At 44.7% G+C, this 16,027-nt stretch overlaps 1 pseudogene; it reads left to right on the top strand.

Moving 5' to 3' along the window:
• The first annotated feature begins 1,031 nt into the window (after positions 1 to 1,031).
• On the top strand, positions 1,032 to 10,824 carry LOC114514768 (annotated as a pseudogene).
• Positions 10,825 to 16,027: the final 5,203 nt, after the last annotated feature.

Below are 16,027 nucleotides of genomic sequence, written 5' to 3'. Positions count from 1 at the left end.
ATTGGGAATGCAGAAGGAACTATATAAAATATGAAGATGTATGAAGGAAATAAACTCTCATATAATCAAAGATTCAAATATTCTATCACCCATCTACCAATAAAACTTTAAATATACATAGGAACAAGCAAAAACAGAGGAAAATCTTCATGACATTGGATATGGCAATAGGATACCAAGAGCATAAGCCACACACAGAAAAAAATTAGATCGATTGTACATCAGCAAAACTGAAAATGTTTAGGCATCAAAGGACATATCAAGAAAGTTAAAAAAAATCAACTCACAGAATGGGAAAAAATATTTACAAATCATATATCTGCTAGGCATCTAACATCCGGACTAGAGAAAAAACTCTTACAATGCAATAACAAAAGAACAATTAAAAATGGCCAAGTATTTTGCCCGTGAGTGGAGCATCCTCTAGACAGGATGCAGGATTCTGCCTATGATACAGGGAGCTGCCATGGCAATGGACTTCCATCGTCTAAGAAATGGCCTTCTTCTAGGCCTATGTCCGTACTGGCGGGCTGAAGCTCCCCTTTTTCTGGCTCTACCCCAGGCTCGGAGTCTGTCCACACCCTCTACTCCGCCCTCAAGAGGAGCTCAACATGGAAGCGAGGGCTCCCTAAACCAGCCTCTGTGTTCATCCGCCTCTATCGAGGCGGATGAACACAGGTCTATCGAGGTCTATCGACCTCGCCCGCCCGGTGGGCTCCCACTGGAAGCGGGGATCCTTGCAGACCACCAGGGAGCGATATTGCTCACGGTGTCTGGGATTGCGGGCCTTCCTAGGGTTTCCAGCATCCTTCACCCCTGGCTCGCCTACCTCTGCTGAAGCCACCACCATTCTCTCACTGCCACCTCCTGTGCAGGACGCCAGTCTGCAGCTGCCCCGAGCTTCCCGTGAAATTACTGGAGGGGGCTGCCTTGGGGTCTGCCATGAGTGTGTGTGGGGGTGGGTGAGTGGATGAATGGGGGTGGGGGGGGCGTGAAGGCAAAGGCAGTGTACACCCCCACTTCCTGGGTTACCCTGGATACCGTGGAAGGAAAGCCGAGGCCACCCCGGACTTGCCACCGCTGAATGTAGCGAGGCTTCCACTGGGTCAAAATGCTGCAAAACCCAACTCCCCACAACAAGCCCTCTGGGGAGGCCAATGCAGAGTTACTCAGGCTGGGTCTAGAGGATGAGGCGCCTGGGAAAAGGATTCGAAAGCCCCACAATGGCGGCAGTGCCAGCCTTATAACTGACCCCTGCCAACCCCACCCCTACCCGGAACCCCGCCCCCCAGAGGTATCCAATCCCGAAAAGCCAGGATGGGTCACAGCCACCCGCAATAACTGCGCAGGGTAGTGGCGACGGCTCTGTGGAAACGTCAGTTTGCATCGTCCTTCCTGCAGCCTGTGGGTGTCATCAAACCGGGTCTGCTGGATTATCACAAAATTATAAAGCAGCCTATGGACATGGCTACTATATATTACAGGGAGCCTTGAAAATAACCATTACTGGGCTGCTTCAGAGTCTATGCAGGATTTTAATACCGTGTTCACCAACGGCTATAGCTACAACAAACCCACTGGTGATGACACAGATGCCAGAAAACATCTTCCTGCACAAAGTGACATCAGTGCCACAAGAGGAGTGGGAACTTGTGGTGACCATCCTTAAGAACAGCCACAAGAAGGGGGCCAAACTGACAGCACTCCAGGGCAGTATCAGGAGTGCCCTCAGGTACCTGCTATCTCTTCTGTATCTCACACAGCCATCCATACTCCACCTCCTGAGATAACCACTGCTGTTCTCAACATTCCCGCACCCACCACTCATCTCGTCTCTCCTTCTCAAGTCCTTGCATTCTGCAGCTCCCTCAGACCAGCCCTTTGCCCAGAAAAAGGGGGTAAAGCACAAAACAGACACTACCACCCCTATGTCTGCAGCCATGCTGGTTCCCGGTTCCCCAGCTAGCCCCCCACGGGTCTTGAGCCTAAGGCAGCATAGCTTCCCCCATGTGGCGAGAAAGTGGCTGCCCCATTAAGCCAAGCAAAGACTTGGCACCTCTGAGCAACACCACTAGAGCTGCAAGAAAGGAAAGCGATCAGAACACTTGAATATTGCAGTGGCATTTTTGAAGGCATTCCTGTCTAAGAAGCATACTGCCTATGCCTGGCCTTTCTATAAACCAGTGGATGCATCTGCCCCTGGTCTGCATGATTGCCTCGACATACTTAAGCACCCCATGGACCTCAGCACTGTCAAGAGGAATATGGAGAATTGTGAATCCCAGGATGCCCAGCAGTTTGCTGGTGGTGTGCAGCTTATGTTCTCCAACTGCTTTAAGTACAATCCCCAGACCATGGTGTTGTGGCCACTGCAAGACAGCTACAGGATGTACCTGAGTTCCATGATGCCGTGATGCCAGATGAACCACTGGAACCAGGGCCACTCCCCGTCTCTATTGCCTGGACTGATGGCTCGGCCTGATCATCTTCAGGGTCCTCTAGTGAGGAACGAGCTCATCTCCTGGCTGAACTACAGGAACAGCTTTGGGCTGGACATGAACAACTGGCTTCCCTGTCCCAAAGCCCAATATCCATACCCAAGTGGGGCATTAAAAAAGAGAGAGAGAGAGAGAGAGAGAGAGAGAGAGAGAGAAGAAATGGAAGGCAGAGAAGCCCAGAGGCTGAGCTGGGGTAGATGAAGAGTACAAGGGGCTTGGGCACCCTGCCTCTCTCAGCACAAGAAGTCCAAGAAAGCAAGTGGCAGTGGGTGTGGCAGTGGTGCTGCACTAGGTTCCCCTCTCTTTGGACCTTCTGGAGGAAGTGGCATCAAATGACCCATAAAGGCCACAAGGATGGCCCCACCGACCCTGCCTATGGTCTAGGATTCAGAGGAGGAGGAAGAAAGTAGGCCCATGAGTCAGGATGAGAAGTGGCAGTTGAGCCTGGACATCACTGAATTTCCTGGGGAGAAGGTGTGCCAGCTTGTGCACATAATCCAAGCGTCTTTACATGACTCAGACCCAGTAGGGGGTTGAGATCGATTTTGAAGCCCCCAAGCCACCCATGGATAGAGAGCTTGAGCACTACATCCTTTCCCGCCTTTGAAAGAAATCTCGGAAGCCCTACACCATTAAAAATGTTACACCACTAAAAACTTATGGAAAGATGAAGGAGGAACTGGCTTTGCAAAGAAGCGGGAACTAGACAAGTGGTTACAAGATATTACTGGGCAGGTCAACTCCACCAAAAAGCCCCTAAGAAACTGAGTGAGCAAACACAGTCGTCATCTGCTCAGCAAATAGAGATGTCACTCCTCAGCACTTTCAGTTCTAGCTCCTCCTCTTCATCTGCCTCCTCCTCAGACACCAGTGATTGAGACTCAGGCTAAGGGGCCGGGCCAGACTGGTCAGGAGGTTCTGCTGATGGGACCCTTAAAGGACCACCCTGCCCCACCCCTTCTCCCCTTGCCATGACACTTCTTGATCTCACCCCTCGCCCCACTCCAGGAGACCTCGCTCTGCAGGGGGACATTTGCTGAAGGAGGGCACAGTGGACACAATAAGGTTGAATTCCCAGCCCCATAGACAGTAACCTCTTGGCCATGGAACCCCCATGACGAATGTCTGGGACAACAGGGAAGGTAGACAGTGTGAGTGGGCAAAGACACTGAGAGGTGGTTACCTGAGGCCATAGTTGCCTGTTCACATGTAAAGGCCTAGTTTTGAGGTTGGTTGGCTCCAATGTGTTTTAAGCAAGGGAAGACAGAGGGGTGTGGGGCCATGGGCACTCCCGACCTCCATGGGGAGGGAAGAAGGGGGAGCTCGCTTTTTAGGTTGACTTTTTTTCTAGTCTGTTTTCCCTTTTTCTGCTCTATCTGGGGTCCCTGGGGGTTTCTGTCATCTCTCATTTGGTCCTCTGGATTGTCTTTGTCTGTTGATTCTAACTTAAACAATTATTCAAAAAATAAAATAAAATGGCCAAAATAAAATTGAACAGATTATTTCTGCAAACAAGATATACAAACAGCCAAAAGCACACACAATGATGTTTAACGTCATCAGTCATTAGGGAAATGCAAATTAAAATAACAATAAGATATCACTTTATACCCACTAGGATGGCCATAATAAGAAACTGAAAAATAACAAACATCAGTAAGCATATGGAGAAACCAGAACCTACCTTCATTCATTGCTGGTGGAAATGGAAAATGGTACAGCCACTGTGTGAAATAGTTTGGTGGTTTTTTGCTAAGTTAAACTTAGAATTACAGTATGGCCCAGAAGTTCTGCTCCTAGGGTGTGTGTGCGCATGTGTGTGTGTAAAAGAAAATTTGTAAACAAATGTTCACAGCAACTCGGTTCTCAATAGCTTAAAAGTGGAAATAATCCTTACACCCATAATGAATGAATGGATAAACAAAATGTGGTATATTTATACAATGCAAGATTTAGCTGTCAAAAGGAATGAAGTACTGATACATGCTACATGGATGAACCTTGAAAATATAATGTTAAGATAAAGAGCCCAGACACATAAGGCCACATAACTGGATTCAGTTTATATAAAATATCCAGAGCAGGTAAATCCATAAAGACAGAAAGCAGCCCAGCAGTAGCCAAGGGCTGAGGGGGGGAGGGCGAGATTGGGAGTAAATACTTACAGGGTACAGGTTTAGTCTGCAGTGATGAAAAAGTTCTGGAACTGGGTAGTGATGATAGCCGTGCAACATGATGAATGAAAGTAGTACCCTGAATTTTCCACTTTAAGATGTGAACTTTTTTATTACGTGTATTTTACCACACACACACAAAAAAGAACAAGCTGGGCCCTGGCTGGTATGGCTCAGTGGATTGACCACTGGCCTGCACACCTAAGGGTTGCCAGTTCGATTCCTAGTGAGGGCACATGCCTGGGTTGCCAGCCAGGTCCCCAGTTGGGGGCGCATGAGAGGCAACCAACCATGCATTGATGTTTCTCTCTCCCTTTCTCCCTCCTTCCCCTCTGTCTAAAAATAAATAAAACCTTTAAAAAAAACAAGCCGGATTGTTTCAGAGAGCAGAAAAGGGGCTAGAGAGGTGTGAAGTTGCATCAGGTGTCTGCGGCATTGAGAACGACCACATGAAAGAAGCTGCATGAACACACCAGAAAGTACCCTGGTTTTGAAGAGCTTTGAACATCATATTAAAGAGTTTTTACATTACTCTGGAAACTATAAAGAATCACTGAAGTGTTTTAAGCCACAAGATAAATTGATCTGACAGTTCTAGATTTTCTGTGACACCCTTTTGATAGGATATCTAAACAGATATCGGAAACGCTCTTTTATTGAGTTTCATTAGTAAGCTTTATTTAAATTGTCTCCTCCTCTTTCCCAGGAAGTCAGGGCTCAAAAGTCTTCTCCTAGTGGGTAATGTTTTCTATCTCCCTAAACCGTGAGCCAAAAGAAGTAGCCAGACTCGTGGCCACCTCTAGCAACATTCTACTAATGATATTTTTTTAAATATTTTTTAAAGATTTTATTTATTTTTAGAGAGGGAAGGGAGGGGGAGAGAGAGAGAGAAAGAGAAACACCAATGTGCAGCTGCTGGAGGCCATGGCCCACAACCCAAGCATGTGCCCTGACTGGGAATTGAACCTGTGATGCTTTGGTTCGCAGCCCAAGCTCAATCCACTGAGCTATGCCAGCCAGGGCCTACTAATGATATTTTAATACCTCTCTTAGGAGACTTTTCCAAAAGGAGATGAATGCCTCCCTAAACAATGAGTGGATCAAAGGCCTAGGCTGTTTTTGAAAGGAAAACTTTTTAACAAAAGTTCCCCACTCCCAGGCAGCGCCGAGGCCCTGTCCCAGCCATGGGATGATCCCCTGGGCGTCAGCAGGAAGGCTGGGGCAGCTAACATTTCATGGCAGAGGGTCAACTCTGCCGCCTACAAGTCTGGTGTGTAAGGCACAGAGATCTCTCTTTGATCAAAACCACAGACAGCTGGCACTTTGGGCACTCTGAGAATGCAGGCAGCAATCCTCTATGATCTGACCCCAACCTAAAGCTCACATGAACAGCTGCTATTGAGAGGCTTCGTGAGAGCCACTGTAACTCTCCTCTCTGCTGAGTACGCACGATCCTATTGGAGTTAGGTGAGTTCACAAATGTCACAGGGGCCTCATCCCCACAGTTCCCCACTTGTATGCCTTCCTGGATTTTAGGTTGATACAATAGCTTCAGACTCAAATATTCAACTAAAGAATATTTTTATTTTTAAAATCAAGCCACATGCTAGCCCGGATTCATTGAAGTCCTATGTAAGTTGCTCATTCTATCCCTGTGGCCTCATCTCCTACTGATGCTCCACATAGTCATAGCTTTTGTCCATCCATCTCATTTACTGTGTACTTTCTGATGTGTCAGTTGCTAAGGATATAGAGATGAATAAAACATGGTTTCTGCCTGTAAGGTGTCATATCAGCCCATCAGAATGATGGACTTTGGGCTGTCATAGGAACAGGTATTATTAGATAGTATTCAAGTGTATCCCTCGGGCACTTCTCTCAGTATCTGCCAAAACTATTCCAAATATGTTAGGGGATTTGGAAAACTAGAGACATCCCCTCATCCTAGGCAGGCTCTTGCTTTGTACTGTTTAATCACAATGAGATGGAAAGTTAGGACATTTAGAGAGACCAGCCAAAAGGTCTTTGTTGCCCCTTTATGCCTGACAAAATGTGGGCCAAGCAGTGCCCCGATGACACCAGCTGCGACCCCACGCTGAGCATGGGGTGTGTCTTCCCCACTAGACCACTGACCCAGGACCCCTAAGGCTTGCATACAATCCACAGTCAAACCAAACCTTGTGACCTGGACCAGGTGACAGCTTCAAAGGATGGGGAAGAGCTTCGTCCTTTTGATGCCCCCTCGGCATCAGACTGTGCTGTCTCATCACAACACTCACTTCTCACGAGCCATGAGGTGAGGAGGAGAACAAAGGCACAAAACTGGGGCAACTGTAATAGAATAACAGTAACATATTTAATTAAACAAAAAAAGACGACGACACCAAGTTGCTGACCAGCCTGTGTACAGCCTGGACTGGCTTTCTTTCCCCACAGACCACGAAGGCCACCAGGTGTCAGTGAAAGCAAGAAAATACTAACAAGTCCTTGGGTTGGTGGGTGGTTGGTTACACCAGGAGACAACATTCTGGACATGTTTGAGATTAAATAATAACAAGAGGAATATCAAACACAGAAACTCACAAAAATTATCAAACACATTAACACTATAGTAAATGAACTCCCAATTTTTCTCACAGTATCACAGAATGTCTAATTTAGTTAACCACTGCTACATTTGAGAGGAAGAAACAATGGTTTCTATTGGTCAGATATGCAGCAAATGGCAGAATTACTTTAATGAACTTGACTGTCGGGTGTGTTCCCACCCAGGGATCAGCACGTGCATCCTGTGAAATGGACAGTTATTATTCCAGGCTCACAGCTGCTGATTCATTCCAAGCACATTTATCTGGCTCTCCCACACTCGTCCGGAGAATAACCTTGCTTCAGATTCTTACTGGCAAATTTAGGGAAAGTTCTGCCTATTCAGGTAATTGCCTCTGCCACAAAGATCAGGTAAAAACAATCAGCTCCCCCTCACATGTCTGAGACCTAAAATGACCATGCTTCCAGTAGATTTCCCCTCCCCCCAAGGAAATTTGATATCTACTTCAGAAGTCAGTGTGTTCTCATGCGGGCCTTACCTGTACTTTTGAAGTAGCCGTATTATTAGGAACTAGCTGCCTCTCTTTGCTTCACAAGCACAATTACTCCTGAGGAAATAAAAACCAATATTTGAATACCATTTCATGTTTATAAGACAAGACTTTCATCCATACTTGATATGAATAGGAATCCTGTTATATGGGTTAAAAAATATTTCCTGTCCATTTTATAGATGAAGGGTAGAGCCTCAGCAATTAACCCAAGTTTGCACATTTGCTTCCAATTTGTAAATTTATTGGACTCAGCTCTAAGAGCAAATAAAAAGAAACAAAGATCCATATTCTCTTAAAAACGTTTTCAATTTCCAGAAAAAAAAAACTACCATACAAAGGTAAAGAGAAATGTTGATGTGGTTGTATAACAGAAAAAAAATTAAAATGTTCAATACTGTCAAATAAAGCAATTTTTTTCAATTTTCTAGCTGAGGAGAGTAAGTGTGTAATAAGACTCTGCCACTGTAAACAGAATAGAAAGTGGATATATGTATCTATACTTTTCCCCTGTCTTTTGGCAAAAAGAGTGGGTTGTCAGTCAAATGTACTTATTGTTCATTTGTAAGGCTTAATTTCATATTTGTAAAGTTTATTGTGAAGAAACTAGGAGAGGGAGAAAAGTCAAAGTCATGGGGATTTGGGAAGGAGCCCAAGTAACATAAACCAGTCACACCCTCCCTCGTTCTAACTGACTGAGACAAACAGAAAGAAGTCAGGCAGATGGGACCGGAAATTTCAGCTCTATCACTCTCCAGCTGGTGGGGCATGTCACTTAGGTGGGAGGTGACATCGGTTCCTACTAGTGTCCCCTGAACAGAGTCACCCAGAAGCAGGACCCAGGAGAGGGATTTGACTGCAAGTCGCTTATTTGGAAATTAACCCAAGCAGAAGAGTGGGGAGTGAGACAGGGAAGGGGGGAAAGCCAGCCAAGAACATGCCCTAAAGCCAGTGATCACTGCGGGAACCCTGAGCTCAGTCCCTTTGGAGCTCTGGGAGACAGCCCAGAACACATCTCTGAGAGCCTCTCGACTTAGTGTCTCTGAAGCTCCCACTCCATCTCCTTGTTTTAGAGCTGCCTCTAGGGTCATCAACGCCAGGGCACTTCCAGCTCATCTGTGCACGGGCCAAGCAGCCTGCTGTGCAGGAAGATCACTCAGACAGAAAGTACAAGTGTTGTAATAAACAACCTCCTGCCTATAGAGGTGAACTCGGGGAGGAGAGAGGTGGGTCATCCACAGCATTTGCTATACCCTTCGAGTCACAGGTAGCTCTGCCCAACCTCAGGCCTCCCCAAAAGGGCACTTAGCTCTAAGCTGACCATGTGGCCAAGAGCAGACCAGATCTAGGCTTTCCTCAGCAAAGAGTGAGAAAGGGCCTGAGTCATGATGCTCAGGTCCTCATCCAAACTCACATCGGGTAAGACACTTCTCTGCAAAGGAGTAAGTGAGGGGACAAGAGGGGCCAGGGGGGAACTCTAATGAAGCTAGGGAGAATTAAGGTACCCCACCCCCAACAATAGTAATCCTGGGTGAGAATTTTAGTAAGTGAGAAAGAAGTCTCTAAAAAAATTACCTAGAATGTCTTCACTCACCTTTTTACCTCTTGTTACCAAAAAGAAATCCAGGCAAGATACTTGTTCTGGTTTGCCGCAGGTTTCACTGAATTGTTAGCACATTTCTACATAAATAATAGAAGGAATAATTTGGTCACTAGAGGTCCAAAATAAATACATTTAACAGAGAGTCAGCTGGCATAAAAATTACTTTCAGACATTAATATATATCCTATCCTCTAAGGGAGAATTCAAAATCACAACCCAGTAATTGAGTAGTAAAATCAGCCTACTTTAAAATATTTTTATAACCGCCAAATACCAAGTAAATTGAATTTCAAAGATGAGAAGTGAATAGGCAAAAAATTAATACTATGAATAGCAAAATGGCTTAGTAAATAATTTGTCAGAAAAAAGAAAAGTTTTGTATAAGGTTATAGCGTACTTATGCTAGGACCTAAATGACATCTGGATGTGGCAGACCAGCACACACCATCCAATTCATTCTATTAGGAAAGGGAACCCTTTCTTACACTAAGTATATATGGCAGTATGGTGTGCACAAATATGTATATATATATATATAAAGCACACGTGTGTGTCTGTATGTGTGTTTATGTGTATGTATTGATGACTTATTTGTTGAAGATTAAATAACAGCCTTTGGTTAATTTCTGTTCTGTAGAGAGACAATCGATACAGAGAAATAAGGTTCCCATAACAAAAGCAAGTACGTGGTATGACATACTGCACTGCTTTTGGGGGTCAAAAATATCACGTTCACTCATTCCTCATTCATTCTGCAGTGACCGAATTCCTACTTAGTGGATGGAAGATTAGGGGAATGGCAGAAGACAGGATGGATTAGTTGCTGCATAATGAATTAACCCAAGTGCAACAGCCTACAACAACAAAAATTTATTTCCTTAGAGTTCTGAGTGTCAAGAACCTAAGGGAGGCTTACTTGGGTGGATCTGGCTCAGAATCTCTCACGAGGTTGCAGTTAAGATGTCAGCCAGGGCTGCAGGCACCTGACGTGTTAACTGGCTGGAGGATCTGTGTCCAGGATCACTCATGGGGCTGTGCCTGTGGTCCTCAGTTACTCAGCATGTGGATGTCTCCATAGGACCGCCCCCAGCATGGCAGCTGGCCTCCGTAGGAGCATATGCTCACAGAGAAAGAGAGCAACCAAGAAAGGAAGCCACCTGGCTCTCTCTTTTGAGACATGTATATTGTCAGCCTTGAGTCACCATTGCAAGAAGTCCTACTACCCCAAAGCCACCAGGCTGGTGGGAAATCTTGGAAAGGTCACACTGACCCAGAGAAAGATGTCAGAGGAGCCCCCACTGTGGCAGCCCTTGGCCCAGGCAGCAGACACCACGACCCAGCCACTGAGGGACTGCAAGCCCATCAGCGACCCCAAGACAGAACCACTGAGCCAAGCGCAGCCAACTCTCAGCACTCGCAGAGATAAGAAGCGACTGTTAGAGGAGTTTTGAGCCACTGTTTCAGGGGGTTTGTTCCTCAGTAACAGATAACCGGAAACACATCTTATGAAGACTAAAAGCTCCTTCCACTTCCACCAACCAGAAAGGGGGGCTAAAAGGCGTTGCTTGTTTACAAAGACACCAGTACATTTTAGACATTTTAGACAGGTTTGGTGGCTGAAAGCCAGGGATTTCATCCTTCCAGCTTCCTCTCCCTCCTCCTCTTGCAGGCCTCTCCCAGCACTTGTTCTTACGCAGACACTCCGCTCTGTCACGACCTCTTCATCACAGCACAAATCAAATGTCACCTTCTAATCCCTCCATTTGGAAACTCCCGCTGCCCTCTCCCTCAGAAATGACATTTGGAAGGAGAAAACTATTACATGACACTGAGGAAATGTTTTTCTGGAATATGACAGCATCAAAATGGTTGTTTTCAATACAGCATTAATATAACTCTCACTAGCCACTTGTTTTTTAAAGCACCATGTAACACACTCACGGGTGGCTCCTTTCAATCAGCACACCAGGTGCTTTACCTATGGAAAGACATCGAATGCAGGCAATTATCTACAGTGCGTTTGGTGGACAGATCCGAATTACAGGAGACTACCTGTGCAGGTATGGAAGCAGCTTCAGGAAAAATAAGTGTAGTATCTGCCAATGAGACCAACCCTCACCCCTCAGCACCCCAGCCCCCAGCCCCAGGACACTGTAATCAACCTGGAAAGGCAACAGGGGGGTGTAAACCGAATTACACGGACTGGGAAGGAAGAGTGGAGTGGAAGAAAGTGAAACACCTGAGCTTGTAACTCAAAATAACATCAACTATTCGCCTGTAGGTGTGTGGTAGCACCCTCTGTGGAAACCAGTGTTCCACATATCCACACACGCCAAAGGTGAGCTAAGTGACTTGCAGCTGGCTTTCCACAGGTACAGAAAACCAACACATCTTTGCTGTAAGACCACCACCTGAGTCTTCAATTTGCCCTGTAGGTCTCAGAGGCCTCCACTGGAGGATTTTGGTATTTGCATATCGGCCTTTAGCTCTACCCCAGCTCTGCCACCTCCTACAAATGCAATATGGGAATGTGGCCATGCAGTACCTTGTTGGGTTCAGTCACTTTGCAAGTCAACTCCTGGGTCTTCATACCAAACAAAAGAGCTTACCTAACACTATGTTACTTTCTAACAAATTAATTACAGTTAGGCTAATTGAATAACTAATTAAAAAACAGGAGGATATTATTGCATGAGTTCTCAACAAATGCAGTTCCTTGACCTTGGCCTTAATCTGCATGTCTGAGGGCATAACCTCTGCAGCTGTGGCTCTCGATTTCAGCAACACATTGAAATCACCTAGAGATGCTTTAGAAAATGCTGATGACCAGGCTGCCCCAGACCAATTATATTAAAATTACTAGGGGGAGGGCCCAGGCATTGGTAGTTTTTAAAGCTATCTCATGATTCAAATATGCAGTGAGGTACATTTCTGCTTTATACTATGTTTATGCACAATAAATTCTCAGTTACCAGAATTAGCACTGTATCATACAGGGTCCTGCACAAATAATGCCCCTTTTTTATTATAAACTCTATTACAAAATCACAAGCCTGTAATTCTGTGACATAACAATATCATACTCAAGCACACCATATGACATTTTAGGTGAAATGTTCAAATTAAAACTATACATCATTATACGTATATTATTACCCTACCAACCATCTCAAGCAGGCCTTACTTCTGCCAGACCCTATACACACACACACACACACACACACACACACAAGACAGGACAAATGTATCTCCAAAAGGCCTTGACAAAAGTGTCTTTATTCACATTTCTTGAAAAGTGAGAGAGAAAATTATGTAGCACAGAATATAGCAAAATATGCTTACAAATACTGTCTTCCTAAAAATCCTACATTGCAGAATATCAGTATCTCTATATTCTCCCTGCTCTTTCAAAAACACTGTCAAAGATTTGGCCTACTCAGGATTTCCCATTACTCTCTTTTTCTTCAAATCCATAAACCCATTTCTGCCTCCGAGAAATAGCTTTCTGTCATTTTAAGATTTCATTAGTCCTCCATATTTTTTATTTTTCCTGTCCACGTCCTCTGATTTCTTAATTTTAGTGGTAAGCAGCATATTTTTCCTTGGGAAAATCACTCCCTCCTCCTTGGAAGTGTTGCAGGTGTTGCTGGACAAGCCTGTCTTCGGGACTGAGCCTGCCACCTGGCCCGCCACCTGCAGTCCACAGCGGTCTGTTCGGGATGAGCACGCATCTCCGCCAAGCCGATTGGAGGCAATGGAACAATTCCCAAGTTGCTTGTACTATTAGCCAAGAGGCTTTCTCTTTCTTCTGAGGATACCAGGCTAACAAATATAGGCCCCTAACTGCCAAAAGGGAGTGTAAGAAGTCTGCGAATGAAGCCACTCACAGGGACAAGGAACTTAGGGGTAGAAAGAACGTGCACCTGGAGTGACAGCATCTCTCAAGTAGGTTAATCCCAAGCCGCTTGAGCTTTTGATGAAAACCAGCTGGGCTTTAAGAAAAACTATCCTGCTTCACAAATAGAAGATAAGTTATTTTTAACTGTATTGAGTTAGGGTTTTGTCACTTGAAACTGACAGATGTGTCTAACAGAGAAGCCAGTACTTGGAAATGGGGTATTATAAGTCCATCAAATGCCGAATTACTGAGCTGTGATGTGGTGGGTGGGAGTAAGGATACCTCTGTCTTTACTAAGCTAAGAAACTGGAAATGTCTGTTAAAAGGGGGGGATATAGATAATGTGCCTAACCAGGCTGGAATATTAGAAAGTTTTGCAGAAAAACCCTAGAAGGTAGGGATGTATTGGTTACTCCTTGCAGCTGTCACTAAACTCCAGCAAGAAACATTTTTTTTTTTTTACAAAGAACTCCTATGCCCACTAGCCTATGTGGAAATGGCTGGAAGAAAATAAAGCCTTGATAAGACAATTTCTGTATACAACTGGCAGATGTTTTGAATTCTGTTCCTCTTTTTACTTGCAGGGTTAGAGACACAAACCTCTCTGCCTCTGGATAAAGTTGGAATTTTGAGGCTAAAAGTGGAGCAGGAGATAAGATACCAGATGGAAGCAACAGCTTCCTCCCACGGGCTTCTTTTAAGTACCTCACCCTGTGAACTCTTTATCTAAAGAGGGGGGAAAAAAGCAAAATTGCCAGTCTTTGGACTACGGGCTGGGGACAGGGGAAAGACGAGATGGGACTTTGTAACTGTCTCAAGACAGAGGCCAGTCTGGAGAGTGTTAAGCTGATCTCAGGATAAATGTGCCAAGCTCACTGTCTCTAGCACCAGGGACATTTAGATTCTGGCCCACTGACTTGACAACAGAATTAGCTTTGTCTTTACTAAAATTGACTGGCAGCAAAAGGATCCCCAACCTACTAAGCTTTTAAGGGAATCACGTTTGCAGAGAATCCTGTCTATAGAACACAACTATTGTTCTGTAGTTTTTTCTTTTTTCAGTTAAAGTACATCTTGGGATAGAGATTCATATTAGAGACTACTTACTGGTTTAACCTCTCTTTACATCCTGCAAACGTGTTTCACTGTATAAAGATTTTGCAATGAACCTACTCCCCTATTGCTGACCACTAACTGCTGTCCAATTTAGAGATCTCATAATGAATGCTGCACTGAGTATCCTTGACTGTATGGCGAAAAGAGGTTTTTCTTTAAATCTCAAACCAAGTTTTCTAGGACGGGTTACCATATCCTAGTTGACAACTTCTGGAAGCTCTAACGAGCATTTGTTTAATAAGTGAATTGACAGACATCTTAATTAACCATGAGTTTTGAGTCCATTCCCAAATCTGAGCATCTCAGAACTATCCTCTCACATGCTTCAACCAAAAACCACCAGCAACGAAGGGAACAAGCCCTGTGAACAGTGAATTTAAGACCCGACCTTTGTGATGCGCAAGCAGCCCACCAGCACAGAGCCTCTGCACTGCGATTCTTTCTTCCTGGTTGGTTTGGTCAAAGCTCCACGGCTTCCTAACGTGCCCGCAGCGTGTTTGCTTTTCATTTGCTTGTGGTTTAGAAAGCCACAGATGTGGGTGGGTGGCAGGAACTCAGCACTTTGCTTCCTTAGCGATAAATACCGCCATCAACTGCACACATATGGCTCCTATTAAAGCAAATGGAAGGCACGTGTCTAATTTGGAGGGCAAAATTGGCAAAACTGAAACAGCTGTAACTATTGACCCTCTGTTTTAAATGGGTGCTATGTGAGGTGAACAGTTCAGTCTCTTTTTTCTAACCTGCTTATACGACTTCCTCATTGTGTAATGTTCCTTTCTTTCTACCTCTGTTCACACATCATAGGATTTCCCTCAGATTTTCCTTGGCTCAGTCTTTCCTTCTTTCTCATTATGAAAGAAGAAACCTAGGAATGCTATTTTATATAGAACCTATAAACACCAATGACAAACAGTAACCCTCTGGTGCCAGCAGAAACCAGGGCACTGATTATTGGTATATTTCAGAGGGGAATCGAATACCTAACTGGGACAGTGGTTGAACATAAGGTTCCTTCTGCCCGTAAGTGTCTATGAGGCATGGGTTAATTCTGTGAACATATTTTAAGCATTTCAATATGCCAATTACTGGTAGAATCTGGACACACTCAAAACAAAGACAATTTCTATTTCCACGGATTTCACATTTCCAGAAAGGACAGTCAAGAAAACTTCCTCTCCCGGGAAACCATGAAAAACTCGAGGGCAGAGAAAACTGTGCCATTTGTTGTCATGATGTCAGTATTCAATATATATTATATGAATAGAATAATTATAGTGTGTATGAGGAAGGTAACAAGTGACCGTGGAAACATGGATCTGAAAGTTAAAAGAAAGGTCTAAATTTGGGTGGAGAATGATGAGTCATTACCACAGAGATGTTAGCAAAAATGTAAAAATAGATGAGATTGACCAGGAAGAATGTGTGAAGTGTGGCCAGCTTTGGAGAAATTGACCTCTAAGGGACAGATAAAGGGCAAGGAGCCACCACGACGTCGCCAAAGATGTGGGATGAGTACTGTGAAGAGTAATGTCCCAGACGTCAAGAGTGTGTCATAGTCCATTCAGGCTGCTGTGACAAAAATGCCATAAACTAGGTGGCATATCAACAGCAGTGGGAAGTCCGAGATCAAACACTGG

The sequence above is a fragment of the Phyllostomus discolor genome, chromosome 7, assembly GCF_004126475.2.
Source record: "Phyllostomus discolor isolate MPI-MPIP mPhyDis1 chromosome 7, mPhyDis1.pri.v3, whole genome shotgun sequence".
NCBI lineage: Eukaryota > Metazoa > Chordata > Mammalia > Chiroptera > Phyllostomidae > Phyllostomus > Phyllostomus discolor.
The sequence above is the reverse complement of the archived record's forward strand: the minus strand, read 5'-3'. Positions and strand labels throughout refer to the sequence as shown.